We start from the raw sequence: 9,348 nt of genomic DNA, 5'->3' as shown, positions 1-9,348 counted from the left end.
CTCGGTGCTTCCACACCTTGCCCACTAAAAATTACAGAATGCAGAACTTCCATCAGAAAAGCGGTAGATGCCAACAGAAAAATTAACTCTCTATTTGTACATTTCAGCTACTTTTTCAATCTGTGATGCTTCCCTGAATATCACAATCACACATCTTCTTTAATTCTTCAGTGGGAGTTTTAGTCAGAAAAGCTAAACTGGCATCTTCTGACCCCTAGTTCTCACATTCCTGGTACACAGATAATGCAGAGATGGCAGCAGCACTCCATGGTTTCTTTGGACATATGGATATATGAATACAGAGACCTTCAGGACATTAAGCAAAGTAATTTACTGTTTCCCTTATGTCCTTCTTTCTCCTTTATGGGGGGAGAGCTGCATTAGGTTAATGTCTTCAAATCGAAGTGTTTATTACCAAAAGTTAACACCAAAACCACAAATTCCTTGTATTAATATCAGGATTCAGTGATTTTTATGTCACTAACTCTGGATTTATTATGGAGCTCTTACTTAACCCTTCCCTTTAAAGAGCTGAAGAATAGCTGGTGAAAGTTTCACACCACATATGTTTATACACACATACAACCCCCACAAAGAAAATCTTCCAGGTAGCTTTGGCTTGGCTTCTCTTCAGACCTTATCAAAAGGAAAACTCTGAACTGAAGCCCAGATTTCACCACCAACACCAAATGTTCTATTCTTCATTCACTACTTACATTCCTACAGATCATTGACTACTTACTACTTACAGATCTGCTAGAGAAAGTGGGCCTCAAATTAAAAACATAGTCACCAAAAAAACTGCCTCCCCCCAAGAAGAAGATGCAGAAGTCACTGTTCAATGACCACCTTCATTTAGGGTCACTCCTGTTTAGGATTTAGCATAGAGTAGAAGCATAAGTCTCAAACTGGATACGAATACATCCAATGCCTAGGAAGTTTTTTTAAGGTATCTAAGAAGGATTCATACAGACCCCCAAACATCACACAAAAGGGAGGTGCAAATTTACATCCTGCTTGCTTGGGATTTTTTCCAACCAAAAATAATTATGCAGAGGCTTCTAAGGTAAATTATTCACCATATTAAAAGTCCAGTGCAAATTTGTATGTAGAGGGATTTACGAGAGTCAGCATCAGCCACATTAAAGGCATAGGAATACAGCTGAATTGTTCTGTTTAAAATAACTAGGATACAATATGGTTTAGACTACCAGGAATACTACTGCTAGCAAAACAACACAAAAAGAGTTTCAGAAACAGAAGGAAGTATATTACTCATGTATTTTTACTATTAGAAAAATCCTACCACTCCTTTTGGATATTGCTCTTAACAGAGATCATTTAGAATAAAGGAATAGGCTGAAGGAAGAACTCGATGATTACAGCGTCCCAATTCCTTTGGACCTTAAAACTCTCTACAATTCTGCCAAGCTTTTACCTTCCTATCCTAAAAGTTCAGCTGGGTAGACTGATCCTGAAAGAGGGAAATGACAACACAGCCACCTGCTTACAATACATACAAAAATAACCTGGAATGCCAAACTTGGAGTCCTGTTGACAACCATGGCTTTTTATGTGCCCTTTTGCTCTGCACAATCTAAATACTAAAATAAGAAATGACCTTTTTTTTAATGGGAAACCTGGTTAGCAATTTAAAGACTGCACCTTCCAAAACACAGCTGGGAGCGGACTGTTAACAATAAACCTTCCACTTGTTGTTAAAGGGCAGCATTTCAGTGGCACCTGGAACAGCTATTAACTCCTGCTAGGTGATCAAGGCTCCCTCTTGGTACGGAAGCTTTCATCTCATTTAACGCATTCATTTTCAGGTGCGGTTATAGACTCTTACTGTCTCCTTGTGCATTCTTCCTCCTTCTTAATAAAAAAATGCTGCCCAAGCTGCATTTGTCTGGATTCTTGTCAGGGAATTCAAGTTGTCTGCTTTACTTCTTGCCTGGAAAAGAAAGTACTGATACACAGCTACTGGTCAAAAAGAAATAAAAGAAATCACTTTTCATAGTCCTACTCTATACCCAAGACAGCAGTAAGTGTAGGCAGGACACAAAAGCATAAAAAAAAAAAATTCTAATTCTTGTTATTGAAAATGGATTTCATGAAACTCAAGCACATGAAAACACTGCATTCTTTCAAAAATGCAGTAGTTTCAAAAGAAATTGGCATCTAAGGAATTGTGATGCATCAGGAAGACCTATGCAATGTCTCAAAGGAATAGAGAATAACCAAACCAAATTATCTACAGGCATCCATGCATGAAGGGGAATCAGGCTGATTTGAAACATTTTACACTGGGTGTTCACAAATAACTGATGAGTTTTAGAAACTCACGAGAAGGAAAGGAGTCACATCACAGGCTTCCAGCATCATCCCATGGTTTTCCATCAGCTTTAAAACTAAGCAAGAATAACCAACATTGCATGAACAAAATGAGATTATGAGCAAGACAGTAATACCAGAGAAAACAGAAAGGGTTTAGTAAATCAAAAGGGAACAAGGACTATTGGCTCAGTTGGTCAGGGTTTGATACTGATAAAACCAAGGTTGTGGGTTTGATCCCCATATGGGCCATTCACTTTAGAGTTGGACTAGATGATCCTTGTGCGTTCCTTCAAACTTGAGTATTTTGTGATTCTAATGAGACTACTGAGATAAGGGGGAAAATAAATATAAAAGCAGTTTTATGTTGGTACTTGTCAACAGGGTGTGCCAAACAGGAGGGAGACAAGTAATGGTTTTACTTTGTACAGTGCTGATAAGGGCTAGGGTAAAATACCAGGAGTGAAATTCCCTGCCTCTGAGGCATTAATTAAAACACACTTCAGGAAGTGCACTTGAGCCTGCTTCCCTTCAGAGGAAGTTCTCCATGAATGTCTGCCAGGAAATAACCCAGATCCTTCCCTTACCACAGCACACACAAACCAACCTTAGCAGCCCCTGGGCTGTCACTTGCTGATCCTGCTGCCTATCAAGCTAGCCTTTTTTGGTTTTTTTCCCCAAATATTTTATGACAGGTCAGTACGTTTGTATCCCCTAATGTTCCTTCTCTTGTAAGGACACTCATTATAACGTGTCCTGTAACTACAACTCAAGATGCTACACCAGTAACAAACACTGCCATTAAAGAGAACAGGAAGACTGGAAAGCCTCACTCAGTTTTACAGGTAAAAATGAAATTTTGAAGCCTTGAAAAGCTTTGAATCCATCTGGTTTGAATTTTGGTCTTTTTGTGTTTTCAGAAAATTCTCTTCAGGTTTTCTTTTTACAAAATCAAGGTAACATACTTGGATGAGCAAGACTGATAGGGAGTTGATTCATTAAGCATCTGAAATCCAGACATACTGGAAAGTTAAGAAATCTACCACCTAGCAGTGAGGAGCACATTATCATTGATTATTTTGTACAAGAATGGTTTTGTTCAAAGATTCAGAATATCCTGCTGTTTTAGAAACTTTCCTAGGCCAATGTTAAACATTTTTGTGCATTTCCTGCAGTAAATAACAGCCAGTACAGACTATAGCCCATTAACCAAGATGCAGGATCAAAGGCCAACTATACATTACCACTGAGCAAGCTATGTGTTCTCAAAGAAGCAGAGCTACAAACTTTACTTCAAATATTAACTAGAATATCATTATTTAAATCTGCCATTCAAACAGCCTGGAAAGGAGCAGCACCAGCACTGTATGGCTATCCCTGGCATCATCAGAATGTGCTGCTACAGGCCCATCCAAGCTGCATTACAAAGCAGTACTATTTACAGAGTCAGACTGTTTTCTGCTTGATGTTTCCCTATTCACATTTACCAGAGGGCTAACAACCAAAACAAATATTTTGTTCGGTATACAGAAGACCTTTGGCACCTTCAGAGGGAAGACAAACTCTACTTCATTCTACCTCGATAACATATTCCAAGATACTCCAGGCAGGCTGAAGTTTTATTGAACTCCACGGAGGGATGAGACAATGAAGGAGAATACCCCAAACACTGAAATTTGTTTCCCCAAGCCCACTTACTTCCCTGTAAGAGACAACAGTTGCTCTGGGGACAGGCTGAGGAGTATCAGCTATTTTCCAAGCAAAAGCCAGGACAGAGCTCAGAAAGGCGTCAGGCACCACATGGAGTGGTTTGTGTTCCTTACATCCACACTCATTGCTCTGAAAACCCTGGTGGTGCCTGTCAGCACAGACAGAGCACAGAGCCCTTGGAAGGGCCCAGCCTGAGAGAAGAGGATGTTCTGTACTGAACTCGCACACGTGTGAGCCTAGCCTGCCTGGAAGAAGCTGAAGTTTATCATAACCTTGGTGGCAAAGTAAATCTCTCTGCAATGACCCAGAAGTCCAGAATAACAAACCAGTCAGGACGCCCAGCAAAATTCCACTTCCAGAAGCCAGGAGGAGCTATAAGCATGTAGGTCTTACTGGCAAGGAGCAACATCCATTAATTAGCTTTATACTTGAAAAGAGAGTGGTTGTTCTTTACACCTTAAAGTGCCAACTGAAATCTTCTGAAACGAATCTTGTATCAAGAAAAAAGCCCCGAATGTATTAAAACAAAATTAAAGCATGCATAACATCCAAACTACATAAAGAACCCCAATCTTTGAGATTTCACTAGGAAAATATTTCTAACCATAAAAGATAAAAAGGAACATTAATTTCTCTATCTGCAATACTGTATTTAAACAAGTGTTATGCTGGATACAACAAGATTTCTCATCCAATACGAGTTTAATTCCACCTGAAATAAAACCGTGAAGTTGGAAAGCACCTGATGTGTTTGCAGTAGAGATACAATCCAGAGAACATCCTTTGGAAGCTGCCCCTTAGGTGGAAGTGCTGCTGCACCTACTGTCAGTGGCTGACCAGCATCTTTGAAATCACACAATAAGTAGACATAAAATTACACCTACTTTTATCTACAGAATGCCTGCAACAATTCCCTACTCAAACACTGGCCTGAGGAATAAGTCAGAATTATAAAGCTAAACAGAACTGCTGCTTATAATCTCTTCCTATTGATAATGTATCTTCTGCACTCACTAATTGAGAATCATAGAATTATTTTGGTTGGAAAAGATCTCTAAGACCATTGAGTCCAAGCATCAACCAACCCTGCCAAGGCCACTGCTAAACCATGTCACCAAGCGTCACATCTACACATCTTTTGAATATTTCCAGGGATGGGAACTCAACCGCTTCCCTGGGCAGCCTGTTCCAATGCTTAACCACTCTTTTGGTGAAGGCATTTTTCCTAATACATAATCTAAACTGCCCTTGATGCAATTTGAGGCCATTTCCTCTCATCCTGTCCCTTGTTACCTGGGAGAAGAAACTGACCCCACCTGGCTACACCCTCCTGTCAGGGAGTTGTAGAGAGCAATAAGGTCCCCCCTGAGCCTCCTTTTCTCCAGGCATTCAGGGATTTTGGATGATGTTAGCAGAGTCATTTTGTCAAGTTTCCTGCTTTCTTTTATGCCTTGCTACCTGGGAAGTTAAACACAGAACTGCCAAGTGATTTCAGGTGCTGTTCAAATCAGCAAGAGATCTGCTCTGAGTGCAAATTTTAAATGCTACAACAAAAGCAGGCATGTCAGAGCACAGACCCAAAGCTGAAACCTTTCATCTTAAGTTCTGTGACTCCATCCAGTACAAATACTAATAAAGCCATAAGATGAATGGGTGAAGGCAGTACTACCACAGCACACTTAACAGGAAAACTCCATCCTGTAAGAGGAGGGCTTGAAGACTGCCATGAATAGACAGGGTATTTTGGGAGTAAACAGATCGTGATTCTGTGAACAAAGCATGTGATCACATAATGAAAAGACTTTCATGGTCCAAGGAACAGCTTGACTTTTTGCAATAAGAATACAAAAAGTAACAGTTTATAAAGCAGTACATTTTTTTGTCACTTCCACTGAAACTGTCATTTCAGTATTTGCATATACAATACTACTTTCAAAGAGCAAGTAGCACTAATTCCTTCCTCCTACCAAATCCTCAGCCAGAAAAAAAAACCAAAAAACACAGACTTCAATGTAAACCTGACAAGTCAGAAGTACTTGCAATTTACATCTATAATTTTTCACTGTTTCCTCTTACTCTACGTTGTATTTCACAACCTTATTATTCACTGAGCTGGTTTTCTATAAAGTCTTATCTAGGCAGGTACTGCAAGATATTTACCTAACAAACCCATAAATACTTTGTTGTCATGGTTTTACCAGGATATGACTCACTTGGAACCATGTACTCCAGGGAGCAAATGGCTTCAGTTCACAAAACATACAAGTGCACTTTTTCGCTTGTGACATCACAACAGTCAGAGCTGTTCCTTTCAAAAGGTCAAACAAAATTAAAGGAAGCATTTAAAACCCCCTGAAATCACAGATCTGATTTGCACACCTTTATATACGATAAAATGCTTTGCTCCCACCCCCCCAACTCCTTGTTTTCTGGATTTTCCACACTATTAGTTTTCCATGTCGAGGAAATATTTTTCAAGTGTCTGGGTTTCCATCTGAATCATAAGTCAGAATGAACATGAGGCATAAGGCTACAAATTTTGGTTTTAACTGATAAAAATATCAGTACTGGTTCCAACTGAAATACTTTGGGTTTTTTCCCATTTAAGTGACAAAACAGAATACTACTATTTTTTAAACCATTCAGACTTGTCTTTCGGAGTGATGAGAGTAGACGGAATTCCTTGGAAAAAACTAACTGCGTAATATAAACAAACATTATCCCATACCAGAAAAGGGAAGGGAGAAATTGGAAAGGAGAAGCAATTATTCACCATAAACTTGAAAACTGAAGTTTTAAAAAGGCTGACGACATCCAGAAGTAAGCTACTGAAGAATAAAGATACCTACCCCTGCAAATTTAGATGGTCAGGAAACATTAAATGACCCTCTACTGATTCCTGAAGATGAAAATACGGATACAAAATCACAGCCTGAAGTCCTATTAGGGGCCTGCTCCATGAGAAATGCAAGCAGCCACATCTCCTTTGTTCTCAAGTGTATCACAGTCCAGGCAAGAACATTAACGACTCTAAAGCAGGTGCTATCAAAGTTTTAAATAAGGGTAACCACAAGCACAAGTTAGATTCAAAAGTGCTCTTGAAGTAGCAGGAGATGAATTTTGCTACCTGCCAGTGCCTAAGCAATAGGAAAAAAAACCCAGTAATTTAATACAGGTTCCCAAACCACCAACCACAGGGAAGGTTGCAGAAGGGGGGGGGGAAACCAAACCACAAAGAAAAAATAAGGATCCAACAAGTTATTCTAGCCGCACACAAACGTAAGAATATTCCAAACATCCATCTATATGAGCAGCAATAAAGGCAGAAGTTAGAAATACCAACTATACTAAGGAGTAAAACTTAAGTTTGCAAGTATAAACATCCACCCTGGGAGGGGTGGGGTCAAAAGGAATCAAAAAATATGCAGAACAGAAATAAATTCCTATAGTACAAAGAATACTGTGACTGTAACTTCTCTATTCCTGCTTTCAGTTAAACTTCTTCAGACTAGGCCAAGTGCCCCTACAGCAAAGATTTTACTTTATTAAGACCCATTTTTTCTGTACTACATAAAAGCAGAACATGAGAACAGAGAATTACTAGTATGTTGCTTCAAAAGGCAGCACATGGGACTGGCCAGACAATTTTCAGCCAAGGGACTTTGGCAGGTGATAAAACACCTTACAAACTCCTCCCACGCACCATAAATTAACTGCTGCACAGGTCTGCCCACCTCTGTACCCTCAGGCTGAATGGAAGGACCATGAACAGGCTGTCAGAGAAAAGCCAGTTCCAGGAGGCTCAGGAGAAAAAAAAAAAAAAAAAAAAAATTCTGTTTTAACACCCACTGTTTAACAATCAGGATTTTCAACAATAATTACAAGGAAAGAACAACAACATCTCATCTTGACCTGCTTTACCCAGAATAACCTCTGTGTGAAATTGAAATCATTAGCTGTTGTACATACCCTAAGTAGACTTTCCAGCTCTCAGCAGCAGGTGCTCAATACAGGATGAAACATGCAATCTGAAACAAACATTTAGAATTCATTAGGATATTTTCTTAACTAATGTCAAAATACTCAAACATCCAAAAAAACTTAAGAGCAAATTAACTGATATTCTTGTTATGAAGACAAGATAACCTCCCTAAGGAACCAGCTGCAGAACATATCCTATTTTACAAGTGCAGATTATTTAGCTGGAAATCCTTAGGAAAAGAAAAAAAAAACCCAACCTAGAACAGAACACAGAAGAAGTTTGTATAAGTAGAAGCCAGGGACTTATATTTGAACTCAAAACAGACATCTTACAAAGCAAGTTGCCTGAAATCCTGTTGGTCCCATGAAAGCAAACTAAAAATTTCCCTAGTTATATGGATTTGTTATTTTGAAGGAGGAGAAGGGTTAAAGGATTCTGAAATGAACCTTTATTACTGATAATATACATTTAATGGCAAAAACAAGTGAGCGCTGAAAACCCTGATGAGTGATTCAAAACATTAGCAGCATCCAGATCTAGAATTAGAAAGTGCTTCCCTGGAAAATAAAAAGTGTGTGGGAGGAACTAGTGAAAAGCATTTATTTCCTCAGGGTATGTGCATCACAGGGCAGCCAAGCCAGTTCTCAGCTGAAGTAACAAATATATACAGATATTGCTCAATACAGACATAATACACAGAAAGTTGTGGGTTTGTTTCTTAAAAGGAAACAATTGACCTAAAAGAAACCCAGAGCCAAGTAATGTAGAGAGTTGAGGTTACTACTTTGCTAGTTGTTTTTCTTCTTTCCCTTTCAAACAAATATATACTATAGGGACAAAGGTAGTACCACTAGAAAGCCCAAGCTTATATATTATGCACTTAAAATTAGATTTCTAAGAACTGTTTCCCAAACTTTATTCATCTTAGATACTTAATTTTCCACACACGTAAAGGCCACCAAAAGATATCCACAAAAGAATCTCATGACATAACGTAACACAAAAAGTTCAAATTAGCACAGTTTAAGTTTCCATCTAAGCTGTAATAAACTGGTGGTGGAAGAAAAGTAATTTAATTTTTAATTTCAACATGAAAACCAGAAAAAAAGAGTCACAGACATTTACCTGAAACATACATCCACACCATGGAGAAAAAAAATCAGTGGGAACCTGGGCTGCTCTTATGGTGCTACATAAGATGAATGGCACTGCCTCCAAATACTGATTTATGGTTAACACAGAATCTGCTAAGTCAGATTGTCCCACCATCTCTGCCAGACTGAGTGGCAAACGACAGCATTCCCCAGAATCACGTCTGCTCT

At 38.9% G+C, this 9,348-nt stretch overlaps 1 protein-coding gene across 2 annotated transcripts in view; it reads right to left on the bottom strand.

The window, feature by feature from the left end:
- The window catches only part of PTK2 (protein tyrosine kinase 2), a 179,152-nt gene extending 171,079 nt beyond the window's left edge, over positions 1–8,073 (bottom strand). For both annotated transcript variants that reach the window (XR_001865994.1, XR_001865995.1), the window contains exon 1: positions 8,014–8,073. The gene's annotated coding sequence lies outside the window, so the exon portion shown is untranslated. The remainder of the gene's footprint in view (positions 1–8,013) is intronic.
- Between the last annotated feature and the right edge of the window lie 1,275 nt (positions 8,074–9,348).

The sequence above is a fragment of the Corvus brachyrhynchos genome, unplaced genomic scaffold, assembly GCF_000691975.1.
Source record: "Corvus brachyrhynchos isolate BGI_N302 unplaced genomic scaffold, ASM69197v1 scaffold89, whole genome shotgun sequence".
Lineage (NCBI taxonomy): Eukaryota > Metazoa > Chordata > Aves > Passeriformes > Corvidae > Corvus > Corvus brachyrhynchos.
This window is presented reverse-complemented; position numbering and strand designations above follow the sequence as displayed.